The following is a 16,094-nucleotide window of genomic DNA, read 5'->3' on the forward strand; positions in this document are numbered from 1 at the left end:
GTACTTTCTGTGCTCCCAGACTTCCCAAAGCTGCCAGGGCAATCTCACAACCACAGAGGTGAATTCATGGTTAACTCTCCAGCTACATCAAGAACTTGCCATAAACCAGTAGGCATTTCTCTAACTCTCAAACAGGACTTCTTTTTAAAAGTCAAAGAATAGTTGACCTATAATATCATAACATTTTCAGTTGTACAGCATAGTGATTCAGTATTTTTGCAGATTATATTCAATTAAAAGTTATGGACTATAGCCCACCAGGCTCCTCTGTCCATGGGATTTTCCAGGCAAGAATACTGGAGTGGGTTGCCAAGCCCTCCTCCAGGGGATCTTCTCAAATCAGGGATCGAACCAGCATCTCTTACATCTCCTCCATTGTAGGTGGGTTCTGTACCACTAGTGCCACCTGTGAAGTTCCTATTATAATATAATGGCTATAATATTCAATGCTATACAATATATCCTTATTGCTTATCTTAAGCAATAAGGATATATTGTATAGCATGTATTAACAGATGTATTGCATCTGTTAATCCTATACCACTAATTTGTCCTTCCCACCTTCCATCTCCCCTTTGGTAACCACTAGTTTGTTTTCTCTGTGAATCTGTTTTGCTTATACATTCATTTGTATTATTTTTTAGATTCCATATATGAGTAATACACAGTATTTACCTTTCTCTGTCTGACATGTTTCACTAAGCATAGTATTCTCTAGGTCATCTATGTTGCTGCAAACACAAAATTTCATTCTTTTTTATGGCTAATATTATACTGTATATACATACACACACACACACACACACACACACACACACATACCCCACATCTTTTTTGTCTATTCATCTCTTGATTGGCACTTGGGCTGCTTCCATGTCTTGGTTATTGTAAATAGTGCTGCTATGAATGTTGGGATGCATGTATCTTTTAGAATTACTGTTTTTGTTTCCAGATATAGACCCAGGAGTAGAATTGCTGGACTAAATGGTAGTTCTATTTTTAGTGTTTTTGAGAACATGGGGTTAGGGGCACTAAACCTCCACACAGTCAAAACTCTGGATCTAACTTGTAGTCAGCCCTCTATGTGTGCAAAATTCTTCCTTATCCATGGTTTGGCATCTGCAGAGTCAACCAACCATAGATTGTGCAGCATTGTGGTATTTACTACTGAAAAAATCCATGGATAATTGGATCCACACAGTTCAAACCCATGTTGTTCAAGGGTCAACTTACACTGAATTTCAAAGACTTAGAAAGAAAAGAAGAATATAAAAGAATTCATCAATAGTTTTATATTGATTACCTGTTAAATGACAATATTTTAAATATTATTTCTATAGTGTAGTGCTATGCTATACTCTTCTCAGTTCTTCCTGTATCAGAAGAATAAGTCATCTCATTTTTTTCTTTCAGAGCCATCTCCCACAGAATGTATGAATCCTAAATCCACCTGTTCCATAGAATGCCACATGTATTTTTTCCCTCAATTTTCATCAACCTTTTCCTCTCTACTAGTTCATTTGTATCAACAAAATATCGAGAAAGAAGGGGGGATGTTTGGTAGCAAGTTTTGCTGAGACTTCCAGGAAGAATGAAGAGAATTACTTGGAATCAACTCAAATAACTCAAAGGTAAGGGCTCAAAGTCCAAAGAAAATTTCTTTCCTCACCCAGGTGATTAGAGACCAAGAATTGAAGGACTCATTCACATAGAAAAAAACTGAGGAGACCCTCAGTACATTTGCATTAGTATTGCATCTAGTTATACTGAGCTAAGTAGTAAGGGGCTTAACCCAGGACTTAAGCCAGACTGGATTCCTAAAAATCGACTAAGATAAGTCTGCTAATTGGGATTTTGGAAATGTGACTACAAAAGGACATGTATGTGTGTTAGTTTCTCAGTCATGTCTGACTCTGCGACCCTATGGACTGTAGCCTGCCAGGTTCCTCTGTCCATGGAATTCTCCAGGGAAGAATACTGGTGTGGGTAGCCATGCTCTTCTCCAAGGGGTTTCCCAATCCAGGGATTGCACCCATGTCTCTTATGTCTCTTGCATTGACAGGCAGATTCTTTACTGTCTGAGCCAGCAGGGAAGCCCACAAAAGGAGATAGCTACCTCCATTTCAGTGAAGGCCAACAACTATTAGTGTTTTGGGGGAACTTTTCAGTGCTATTTCTTATTGTTAACACTATTTTTTAGTTCTGCATGAATATTACGGAGAAGGCAATGGCAACCTACTCCAGTACTCTTGCCTGGAAAATCCCATGGACGGAGGAGGCCTGGTAGGCTGCAGTCCATGGGGTCGCTAAGAGTCGGACACAACTTAACTTTCACTTTTCACTTTCCTGCATTGGAGAAAGAAATGGCAACCCACTCCAGTGTTCTTGCCTGGAGAATCCCAGGGATGGGGGAGCCTGGTGGGCTGCTGTCTATGGGGTCACACAGAGTCGGACACGACTGAAGTGACTTAGCAGCAGCAGCAGCAGCAGCATGAATATTAACCATTAATGGAAATGAGAAAGAATGAGTGTGTGTCCTCTTTTGAGGATGTACAGTGGGGGGAAATTATATTTCTCTCCCCCTGAGACTCACTGGGAGCTGAACCCAGCTTCCAAATGAAAATAGTGGCCAACAGATCAAATCTCTTGGGTTTCCATAAAAAAAGCAACTGCTAATCTTTACAGAGGCTGAAGCAGAGCTGTTGAAGGTATTTTATTCCTTAACAAAAAAGAATGCTGGATCCATATTTTATATATGAATATTTTATCTAAAGTCTATCAAATCAAGAACTAGCAGCTTGTTTCATTTCTGAATTTCATTTTGGAATGTACCTACATTTTTAAAAAATTTCCCTTTCAAACATATGCTTTCAATCTGTAGTCCCTGATGAACTTCTGGTATAGAGAAAAGGTCATATACAAAGGTTCATTTGTGTATGAACACATGTTTTGCATTCATGCATACCTATGTATGACACAGTACAGAGTAATGCCACAATAAAATTAAAATAAAACTGGAATTCTGGAGAAATTCTAGCTGCTCTCAAAAGTGGGTACATCCAACTTCCTTCCAAAGTGCACAGTATGGAGATAGAGAGAAAGTAAAGAAACATGATAAACACTATCATCAAGCAGGTAGTACAGTCAACATCAAGAATGATAAGCCATGTTCATGGCAGGTGCCCTTGGTACAATGTGATGATGACATTTATCTCTGTGACTTTCCTCCTCAAAACATATAACCATAGTCTGACCATGATTTTGAAAAAAATCAGAATAATCCCAAATGGGGGAGCTTCTACAAAATACCTGATAAATACTCCTCAAAATTGTCAGGGTCATCAAAAACAAGGAAAGTTTGAGAAACTATCTGAGACAAGAGGAGCCTAAGTAAAATGACAACTATGTGTAATGTGATATCCTGAATGAGATTCTAGAACAGAAAAAAGATAATAGATTAAAAACAAAGGAAATCTGCCTTGGCAACTCACCTATATCTTGTCTCATGCATTTCAATGTCACTTTTGCCTCTTTTGAAGATTGCTGGGGAAAAGTAATAATAAACATAGCTACTTTAAATTTCAAAAAAAAAAAAAAAACCTAAGGAAGTCTGAATAAATTATGGATTTGAGCTAATAATAATGTATCAATATTGATGTATTTATTATAGCAAATGTACCATACTAATACAAGATGTTAACAATAGGGAAACTGGGTGTGGAGTATATGGGAACTCTCTATACCCATCGGTTCAGGTCAGTCACTCAGTTGTGTCTGATTCTTTGTGACTCCATGGACTGCAACACGCAAGGCTTCCCTGTCCATCACCAACTCCTGAAGCTTGCTCAGACTCATGTCCATTGACTCCATGATGCCATCCAACCATCTCATCCTCTGTCATCCCCTTCTCCTCCCACCTTCAATCATTTCCAACATCAGGATCTTTTCAGTGAGTCAGTTCTTCGCATCAGGTGGCCAAAGCACTGGAGCTTCAGCTTCAGTATCAGTCCTTTCAATGAATATTCTGGACTAATTTCCTTTAGGATGGACTAGTTTGATCTCCTTGCTGTCCAAGGGACTCTCAAGAGTCTTCTCCAACACCACAGTTCAAAAGAATCAATTCTTCGGTGCTCAGCTTTCTTTATGGTCCAACTCTTACATCCATACATGACTACTGGAAAAACCACAGCTTTGACTAGACAGACCTTTGTCAACAAGGTAATGTATCTGCTTTTTAATATGTTGTTTAGGTTGGTCATAGCTTTTCTTCCAAGGAGAAAAGGCATCTTTTAATTTCATGGCTGCAATCACCATCTGCAGTGATTTTGGAGCCCAAGAAAATAAAGTCTGTCACTGTTTCCATTGTTTCCGCATCTATTTGCCATGAAGCTATGGTGCCATTTCTCAGATTTAACCTGGCTGAAACAACCTCGGCTAGGCCCCTGCAAGGCGGAGGCCAAGCACAGCAGAAGCCCAACTCGGCAAAAGCCCCCATGGTGGAAGCTGAACACAAAGATAACCCAGCGCAGTGGAAGTGACAAGAAGCCCAGCTTGGTGGAAACTGGGAAAGCAAAATCAATTCGGCAGAAAGCTCACATGGCTCAGTCTCAGATTCCAGGAGACCTCCGGTTAAGCTAGGAGGTGCTCGCTCCTATGGCTGGAAGGACATATGGCTAACAAAATCTTAATTCCTTTACAATCTCTCATTTCTTGTTTCCTCAAACCCCCTGCAAACAGGCGAGCGGCAGTGAGTGTAACTGAGGGACTCTGGCAGGGGCTACTTACTAGCTGTTGCCCAAGCGGGTGGGGCTTCTGTCCTTAATCTTCTTTGTGCCAAGGAACAGGTCAATGAAAACTGTGGGCACAGGTCAGGTATTTAGCAGGTTTTCTGGCAGGTTATGAAGTGGATTCCTCAGCAAGTTTTTCCCACTGCTTTTTCCTCCCGTCCTACAGCTCCTCTCTCCATCTATTACAAAGTATTGGGCAGGTCATCATCTTTCCATTTCTGAAAGTTGTGTTTGAAACTGTTTACCTAAGATTGGGACTCAAACCCACGTTGCAGGGACTCTGTGTTATGCTTAGTCACTCTGTCTTATCTGACTGGGACTTGAGCAAAGCCAAAACCCACAGTGCCTGGTTTTAGGACCTAATGAAGCTCAGGCTCTTGATGTCTCATTGCAAAAAAAAAAAAAAAAATTCAGTGAGAGATACAGTGATAGGTAAGAGGTAGATCTGTTGTTCAGATTTAGAGAGAAGTACACTCCAAGAGTGTGGGCCATCACAGAGGAGAGTGTGGTGGCCATGGAATGTGGTGTGGTTAGTTTTTGTGAATTGGGTGATTTCATACGCTAATGAGTGGGAGGATCATTCCAACCATTGGGGAACCATCAACTCCTTGGTCTTCTGATAGTGCCTTGCAACAGTTCTGGTGCTTCTGGGTGTGTTATTTAGCTTGCAGATTGAGAATCAAGGTTTAGTTGAATTTGACTTGTCATCTTGGACCCATTTGATTTCCATCAGTTTATGTTATGCCCTTGGGCTATATCATTTTTTCAAAAGTTGTGCCCTGCCCCCTTCCCTCCTGTTTCTTGCTCTTTTCATGAGCCCTGTCTGGGCCCACAATGTTGCCTCTACAATCTTCTGGAGGGACAACCGGAAAACAGATGGCCCTTGGGAGGGAAATACTGTATAATATCCAATCCCTCTAGATATTCAGGCCTTCCTCTTCCATGTTTCCTACAACGTGCAACAGCAGCATCTCTCAGTGAATCCGCTAAGGTGGGTAACAGGCACACAATTCCTGCTAGAAGTCCCTCTGTTAGTGGAATCCCTTCAAGGGCAATTCAGCTTCCTGGGATAATGTTTGCTACTTTGGAAGTTAGTCCTGCAGGCTATTTGGGCCCAGACCCTTACCACCCTTCTCCTAAAGTTATAAACATACTTACCCCTGGATTAAATCTCCACTTCACTTTTATGGAACATCTGGTTTGTTGCCTCATATCAATTTGTTCTTAAGTCACTTACTAACTCCTCAACAACAATTAGAGGACCCTGCCCTCTAATAGGCAATATCGCTCCACCCTGCTTATTATTAAAATACTCTTAATGCCCTTAACAAAGCGATGGGACCAGATGCCATGATCTTCGTTTTTTGAATGTTGAGTTGTAACCCAGCTTTTTCACTCTTCTCCTTCACTTTCATCAAGTGGCTCTTTAGTTCTTCTTCACTTTCTGCCATAAGGGTCGTGTCATCTACATATCTGAGGTTATTGATATTTCTCCTGGCAATCTTGATTCCAGCTTCATCCAATCCAGCATTTCACATGATGTACTCTGCATAGAAGTTAAATAAGCAGGGTGACAATATATCACCTTTACATACTCCTTTCCCAATTTAGAACCAGTCCATTGTTCCATGTCTGGTTCTAACTGTTACTTCTTGACCTGCATACAGATTTCTCAGAAGGCAGGTAAGGTGAGCTGGTATTCCTTCCTATCTCTTGAAGAATTTTCCACAGTTTGTTGTGATCCACACAGTTAAAAGTTTTAGCGTAGTCTATGAAGCAATAAACTGTTGAAAATTCTGAAAGAGATGGGAATACCAGACCACCTGACCTGCCTCTTGAGAAACCTATATGCAGGTCAGGAAGCAACAGTTAGAACTGGACATGGAACAACAGACTAGTTTCAAATAGGAAAAGGAGTACGTCAAGGCTGTATATTGTCACCCTGCTTATTTAACTTATATGCAGAGTACATCATGAGAAATGCTGGGCTGGAAGAAGCACAAGCTGGAGTCAAGACTGTCAGGAGAAATATCAATAACCTCAGATATGCAGATGACACCACCCTTATGGCAGAAAGTGAAGAGGAACTAAAAAGCTTCTTGATGAGAATGAAAAAGTTGGCTTAAAGCTCAACATTCAGAAAACGAAGATCATGGCATCTGGTCCCATCACTTCATGGGAAATAGATGGGGAAACAGTGGAAACAGTGTCAGACTTTATTTTTTGGGGCTCCAAAATCACTGCAGATGGTGATTGCAGCCATGAAATTAAAAGACACTTCTTGGAAGGAAAGTTATGACCAACCTAGACATATATTCAAAAGCAGAGACATTACTTTGCCAACAAAGGTCTGTCTAGTCAAGGCTATGGTTTTTCCTGTGGTCATGTATGGATGTGAGAGTTGGACTGTGAAGAAAGCTGAGCACCGAAGAATTGATGCTTTTGAACTGTGGTGTTGGAGAAGACTCTTGAGAGTCCCTTGGACTGCAAGGAGATCCAACCAGTCCATCCTAAAGGAGATCAGTCCTGGGTGTTCTTTGGAAGGACTGATGCTAAAGCTGAAACTCCAATACTTTGGCCACCTCATGTGAAGAGTTGACTCATTGGAAAAGACTCTGACACTGGGAAGGATTGGGGGCAGGAGGAGAAGGGGATGACAGAGGATGAGATGGCTGGATGGCCTCACTGACTCGATGGACATGAGTTTGGGTGAACTCCGGGAGTTGGTGATGGGCAAGGAGGCCTGGCGTGCTGCAATTCATGGGGTCGCAAAGAGTCAGACACGACTGAGTGACTGAACTGACTGACTGATGAAGCAGTAGAAGTTTTTCTGGAATTCTCTTCCCTTTTCTATGATCCAGTGGATGTTGGCAATTTGATCTCTGGTTTCTCTTCCTTTTCTAAATCCAGCTTGAACATGTATACCCATATTGTTCTAAAATTAAAAGTTTATTAAAAATAAAAAGAGAAATGTTTGTTCCAGTATAGGTCCCTAGTAGATTATTAAATAAAATGAATATAAATGACTTGATATGAACCTTGCTGTAATAATGTTCTTGAAAGTGAAAGTGAAAGCCGCTCAGTCATGTCTGACTCTTTGCGACCCCATGCTAGGCTCCTCTGTCCATGGGATTCTCCAGGCAAGAATACTGGAGTGGATTGCCATGCCCTCCAGAGGATCTTCTCAACCCAGGGATCAAACCTGCATCTCTTACGTCTCTCCTGGATTGGCAGGCAGGTTCTTTACCACTAGTGCCACCTGGGAAGCCCAATGTCTTTGAGTTCATGCAACAGAACTACCTTATACATGATCATTGTAGGAAGAGCTTCCGTTAGTGCCTCAGTAATTAAAAGTCTGAAACATTATTCCCCATCCCCATGAAAAAGTGAGTAGATCCCTGGTCACACAGAACTTAAACAGATAATGGTTTCATCCTGTCCCACTCATCCTGTCCCATGTATTGCCCATTCTGCTGCTGGCCTAAACCATGCCATTTATAATTGGATTTTCTTGGAAAAAATATTTTTCAAAGAAATAAAAAATACTATGAAGTTCAAACCCTGTATAGCAACTCTTAATAACCCAATCTGCTCTCCATTGCAAAGTGAACTAATTTGGAAAGCAGCTTGTAGACATATGGAATAAAGTATTTGTTTAATTTGCTAACCACACTTTGCTGTTCAGTTTTTCTCAATTAAGCTAATAAATTATAGATTGACTAATACTCATTTCCAATTAAAGAGCAGAATCTCTATCATTTTAACCACATCATTGATTTTAGAAGACAAAGGTCAATTTTTCAAAAGCCACTGCAAATTGAATAAGGTGGAATTGTGCTTTCATGGATGATTGCTTTTAGAAAGACTTTAATTATCATTAGGAATGTGTGCAATTTTTTTAGTTATAACACAAAAATATGGTAATGAGAAAAACAGATCATTCAGGCTACTCATTCAGCAAATACTGAATCAAAACCTGCTCATAACAGGCCATATCCTGATGGGAGCAAAAACAGATGCAGGCCCTGACTCTTGATACAGGATGACATTAACCAAGTAATTTACATCAAACTATGTAACTAATTTGACTGAGCAGTCTCAATAACTTGGTTATAAACATAGATGTGTTTTATTTTTCCAGTAAATATTGTCAGTTCTACTCTGTTAATCCTCCTTTTTGCTAGGCAGCAGGATGCCTAATATCATCTCAGTTCTGGCCCATAATTTGCTGTCCCTCTCAGCTGTTAAAACAGAATGTCTTTGTTTACTAGGACTCAGTTCTATTTACTTTTAAATTTCAATTACTAGTTTGATAGAGACTCTCCTTTCCTACCTTGCAAACTGATTTTCAGCTTAGGCGAGTATAGGTGGAATATGATTGGCTCTTTCACACCACACCCCTCCTTCCTTGAAGTTTCCTACCTTCTGAGCCCCAGCACAGAGCAATGAGAGAGAGAGAAAAAAAAAAGACATCTGGTTCTGGGACAAACTGAGCAATGCTGATGCTTCCTTTCTCCTGGTCATCTCCATTGATCATGCTTACTGCCCATAGAAATGCTGTGGAGAACCAAACTTACTCCAAGTAACTCTCCTAGGTCTAGTGGTCTCCTAGGTCTAGCTGGATCTAGAGATCCAGCCATATCTTCCAGCTGGTAGCCTCCTACTGTATTCCTTGGATGCACATGCTTCCCCACCACCCCGTAACAACAAGTCTGGCCCTCAAACTTTGCTTCATGGTCCCAATTCTTGAGTGCACGGGAATGGGCAAAATTCATTTTCTGTACCTATCTGGAAACACAAATTTTCTACCTGGCCTGACATTACCACACAGCATGTCCTCTCAGATCTCTTTCTCCATCTTTACCCTTCTCTGTTGCAGGAACAAGTCAATAAGCCTAGAGGCAGAGAGTCCACTCTGATGTAAATCATAACAGTATTTTTTGAGCCTGTTTCCTAAGCCAAAGGAAACAAAAGCAAAAATAAACAAATGAGACCTAACTAAATTTAAATGCTTTTGCACAGCAAAGAAACCTTCAGCAAAACAAGAAGACAGCCTATTGAATGGGAGAAAATATTTGCAAATGATATGACTGATAAGGGTTTAATATCCAAAATACATAAACAGCTCGTATAACCCAACATCCAAAAAAAAAAAAAAAACCCGACTTTTAAAACAGGCAAAAGACCTGAATAGACATTTTCTTCCAAAGAAGACAAACAACTGGGCAACAGGCATATGAAAAAATGCTCAATATCATTAATCATCAGAGAAATGCAAATCCAGACCACAATGAAATACCACCTCACACTTGTCAGAATCAAAAAGTCTACAAATAACAAATGTTGGTGAGGATGTGGAGAAAAGGGAGCCCTCATACAGTGCTGGTGGAAATGTGAATTTGTACAGCCACTATTGAAAACAATATGGGGAATTCACCAAAATACTAAAAATAGAACTACCATATCACCCAGCAATTCTACCCCTGGGTATATATTCAAAGAAAAGAAAAACACTAATTCAAAAAGATACATGCACCCCAATGTTCATGGCTGCATTATTTACAGTAGCCAAGGTATGGCAGCAACATAAGTGCCCATCAACAGATGAATGAATAAAGAAGATGTGGTTTATACATACTATGAAATGATACTCATAGAACATAATGAAGTGCTGCCACTTGCAACAACATGGATGGAACTAGAGGGTATTATGCTTAGTGAAATAAGTCAGATGTACAAAGACAAATACTGTATGTTATCACTTAAATATGTAGAAGCTAAAAAATAAAATGAATGAATATAACAAAACAGAAACAGACTCACAGCTATGGAGAACAAACTTGTGCTTACCAGTGGGGTGAGGAAAGGGGCAAGAGGCATGATAGGGGTAAGGGATTTAGAGGTTAAAAACTATTATGCATAGAACAAGTAAGCTATAAGAATATATTATATAGTACAGGGAACCTAGCCAGTATTGTATAATAACTTTATTGTTTTTAAGCTAAACTTTTCAGGGGTGTGCTTTATTTTATTTTTCATTTCATATATGTTATTGTACATATTTCAGTGCCATTCTCCCAAATCATCCCACCCTCTCCCTCTCCCACAGAGTCCAAAAGACTGTTCTATACATCTGTGTCTCTTTTGCTGTCTCACATACAGGGTTATCGTTACCATCTCTCTAAATTCTATATATATGCATTAGTATACTGTATTGGTGTTTTTCTTTCTAGCTTACTTCACTCTGTATAATAGGCTCCAGTTTCATCCACCTCATTAGAACTGGTTCAAATGTATTCTTTTTAATGGCTGAGTAATACTCCATTGTGTATATGTACCACAGCTTTCTTATCCATTCATCTGCTGATGGGCATCTAGGTTGCTTCCATGTCCTGGCTATTATAAACAGTGCTGCGATGAAATGTAATGTAACCTAAAAAATTTTAAATCACTATATTGCATACCTGAACCTAATATACTATTGTAAATCAACTACACTTCAGTTTAAAAAATAGATTGTTATACTATAAAATGTTTTAGATAATCCCCATGGTAAGAAAATACCTAGAGAACAAGAACAGAATCACTGCCCACACTGTAAAAAGCCAATGAAACACAAAGGAAGACAGCAAGACCAAGACATAAAGAAAAAATGAACAAAATGGCAATAGAGGTCCTGCCCTATGAGTAATTACTTTAAATATAAATGAATTAAACTTCCCAAATCAAAAGACATCAAATGACTGCATGAATTATTACAAAACAGGATCCAACTATATGCTGCCTATAAGAGACTCACCTTTTTATACTTTTTTTTAAACATTAAAGCCAGATAGCCCAGTTCAAATTTTTCTTCTCTTTTCTTTTTTCTTTCATGTCCACACCACAAGACACACAGGATCTTAGTTCCCTGCTTGGGATCAGATCCACATCCCCTGCAGTAGAAGCATGGAGTCAACTATTGGACTGCTTGGGAAGTCCCAAGAGATTCACTTTAGCTGTAAGGCCACATATAGGCTGCAAGTGAAAAAACAGAAAAAGACAGTCCTTGCAAATGGTAATTAAAAGAGAGCAGGGATGGTCATATTTATGTCAGCAGAGACTTTAAGTCAAAAACTGTCACACAAGATAAAGAAGGACATTATATAATTATGAAAGGTCAATATAATAATTATAAATGTATATGCTCTAACATCAGAGCACTCAATATTTGAAGCAAACACTGACAGGAAGGAAGGCACAGTTACACAATAATAATAATAGATTCCATATCCCACTTTCAATAATGGATAGATCAACCATATGGAAGATCAGTAAGAGGAAACAGAGGACTTACACAATACTACAGACCAACTGAACATAACACACACACACAACAGTCTGCCCAACAATAGCAGAATACAAATTCTTCTCAAGTATATATGGACTATTCTATAGATACATTCTATAGGAGAAGGTGATGGCACCCCACTCCAGTACTCTCGCCTGGAAAATCCCATGGACGGAGGAGCCTGGTAGGCTGCAGTCCATGGGGTCACTGAGGGTCCGACACGACTGAGCGACTTCACTTTCACTTTTCACTTTCATGCATTGGAGAAGGAAATGGCAACCCACTCCAGTGTTCTTGCCTGGAAAATCCCAGGGACGGGGGAGCATGGTGGGCTGCCGCCTATGGGGTCACACAGAGTCGGACACGACTGAAGCGACTTAGCAGCAGCAGCATAGATACATTCTATAGCACATGTTAGGCCACAAAGCAAGTCTTCACAAATTTAAGATTTTGAAACAATACTGAGTATCTTTTCCTTTCACAATGGAACACAATCAGAATTGTATGCAATTAGAACTCAACAGCAAAATAAAAACTCAAAAATTCACAAATATTTGGTAGATAAAAAGCACACTCTTGAACAACAAATGGGTTAAAGAAGAAATCACAAGGGAAATTTAAAATATCATGAGATACATGGAAATGATAGGGACCTCCCTGGTGTTCTAGTGGCTAAGACTGTGTGCTTCCAATACTGGAGGCCCAGGTTCGATCCCTGGTCAGAGAACTGGATCCCATGTGCTGCAACTAAGAGTTCACAGGCCACAACTAAAGATCCTGCATGCTGCAACGAAGATCAAAGATCCCTTGTGAAGCAGCTAAGGCCCAGTGCAGCCAAATAAATAAATAAATAAGAATAATTTTTAAAGAAATGGTAATACAGTGAACCAAATCTTTCAGGCGGCAGCAAAAGCAACACTAAAAGAAGTTTGTAGTAGTATGCCTTGGTCTTTAGTAGTATGTCTTCTTTATGCCTACATTAAAGAAGAGATCTCAATTCAATAACCTTGCTTTTCACCTCGAAATTGAAAAAATAGAATAAACCAAGTCCCAAGTTAGCAAAAGGAAGGATATAATAAAGGTCAGAGTCAAAATAAATGAAGAGTAGAGAATAGGAAAAATTCAATAAAACTAAGAGTTGGTTTTTCAAAAGATCAACAAAATTGACAAACTCTTAGCTGGACTAAGATAAAAGAGAGAAGACAATAAAAATCAGAAATGAGAGAGGAGATACTACAACTGATGCCAAAAAATAAAGGATTATTAAAGATTACTATGAACAATTATATGTCAGTGAATTGAATAAGCTAGAAAAGTTAATAAATTCTTAGAAACATAAAACATACTGGGACTGAATCATGAAGAAATTTAAAAATATGAACAGACTTCTAACTAGCAAGGAGATTAAATCATTAATCCAAAACCTCCCAACAAAGAACAGCCCTGGACCTGATAGCTTTATGAAATTCTACTAAACATTTTAAAAAAGAAGAATTAAATTAATCCTCAAAGCTTCCAAAAATTGAAAAGATGGGAGCACTTCTAAACACATTTTACAAGGCCAGCTTACCAAGGTTAGAGAAAGATACTATAAGAAAAATTTAAACCAATACCTCTGATGAATATTGACATGAAAATCTTTAACAAAGTACTAGCAAACTGAACTCAATAGCACATTAAAAGAATCATACACCACAACCAAATGAGATTTATTTCTGGAATGCAAGGATGCTTCAATATACAAAAATCAATCAATGTAGTCCACTGCATTAATAGAATGAAGAGTGAAAGTCCACATGATCATCTCAATTGATGCAGGAAAGGTGTTTCCAAAATGCAACACCCCTTCATGATTAAAAACACTCAACAAACTAGAAAGAAACTACCTCTATAGAGTAAAAGTCATATGGTGTAGTGGTAAAGAACCTGTCTGCCAATGCAGGAAACATGAGACATGAGTTTGATCCCTGGGTCAGGAATATCCCCTGGAAGAGGAAACGGCAACTCACTCCAGTATTCTAGCCTGGAAAATTCCATGGAGAGAGGAGCCTGGTGGGCTAATAGCCCAGGGGGTCACAAAGGGTTGGACATGACTGTGCATACCCACACATGCGCGCAGACATGAAAAATCCACAGCAAACATCTTATTTTGCTTATTTTGTGATATAAGCCAGTCATATAAAGAACAATATTACATAATTCCTTATGTAATAAAATAGCTGAAATTTTAGAAACAGAACATAGATTGGTGGTTGCCAGGGACTACAGGGAGGAGAAAAGGGGAGTTTCTGTTCAGTGGGTACAGAGTTTCAGTTTTATACAATGTACTGTACACTTAAAACTGGTTAAGAGATAAAACAACCTTGCAAATCACCTGTCCCCCAATAAAATTTTTTAATGTCTCAGAGAGTAAATTTTACATTATATGTTTTTACCACAATTTTTTTAGTGTCTCAGTTAAGTTATATGTTATACATTGGTTGTTATGTTATATGGTTTCGCTACATAACTGAGTCATTCAAATAATCCTTTCTTTCCAAAGCAAGCCATCTCCAATGCTCCTCCCAACCTACACCAGAGAATGAATCACTCAAAGCTGTGTTTTATGGTAAATCTGCCTGGAGGTGGGGGTGGTAGAAACAACATTCAGATTTCCATTACTTTGCATATGCTCTTCCCCACTTTGAAAACTTCAGGGTAGGAATAGAGATGCAGGCTTAGAGAATGGTTGGACACAGGGTAGGAAGCAGAAGGTGGGATGGATTGAGAGGGTAGCACTGACATATACACACTGCCATCTGGGAAACAAACAGCTAGCAGGAAGCTGCTACATAGCACAGGGAGCTCAGCTCCGTGCTCTGTGATGACCTAGATGGGTGGGACCGGGGGTGGGGGGGTGGACAGGGAGCTCAGCTCCGCGCTCTGTGATGACCTAGATGGGTGGACCGGGGGTGGGGGTGTGGAGGGAGGCTCAAGAGGGAGGGGGTGCTTGAATACATATAGCTGTATACATACATAAAAACATCACTTTTGTGATGCAAACATCACTTCTTATATGTTCTGCAAAACCAAAAAAGTGTGTGCCTTGCCTTATTGTAATGTTTGTGGTATGGAACTGAACCTGAATTACCTCTCAGGCATGCCTGTAATATATTTTCATCTGGGGAAAATATTTTAATACAATGGACTATGGAAACAACCACTTTGGAAAATTTTTGGTAATTTTTGGCAAAATTTGGTAATATTGAGTCAAGTTGAACATACTTATATCCTAAGACCTTGCAAGCCCACTTTTGTCTACAAACCTTACAGAAAGCCTCATGCAGGTGAAAACTGGGGACCAACTAAAATGTCCATAACCTGGAAAATGGATAATGAATGGTAGACTATTTATATAATGGCCTGCTGTATAGTACTTACGAAGATGGATAAATCCTAAAAACCTATTAAGCAAAACAAAAAAGTTGCAATGAGATACATATGATAGCATTTAAGTTAAGGTTTAAAACCTGTTATATAACACTAGGAAGTAAAGGAAGAGACTTATGGAAAGGAAGAGTGCATCAGAGGTCTTAATTATATTTATGACCTTTGATGTCATTGAAAAAAGGACCTGCATGCTGCTGCTGCTAAGTCGCTTCAGTCGTGTCTGACTCTGTGCGACCCCAGAGACGGTAGTCCACCAGGCTCCCCCGTCCCTGGGATTCTCCAGGCAAGAACACTGGAGTGGGTTGCCATTTCGCTTCTCCATTGCATGAAAGTGAAAAGTGAAAGTGAAGTCGCTCAGTCATGTCTGACTCTCAGCGACCCCATGGACTGCAGCCTACCAGGCTCCTCCATCCATGGGATTTTCCAGGCAAGAGTACTGGAGTGGGGTGCCACTGCCTTCTCTGAAGGACCTGCATAGGTAGCCTATAATGTTAAGACTTGATGGAGGTGCCTACACTGGCGTTCATTACCAGATTCTCTATTCTTAT

The sequence above is a fragment of the Bos javanicus genome, chromosome 6, assembly GCF_032452875.1.
Source record: "Bos javanicus breed banteng chromosome 6, ARS-OSU_banteng_1.0, whole genome shotgun sequence".
NCBI classification, from domain to species: Eukaryota; Metazoa; Chordata; class Mammalia; order Artiodactyla; family Bovidae; genus Bos; species Bos javanicus.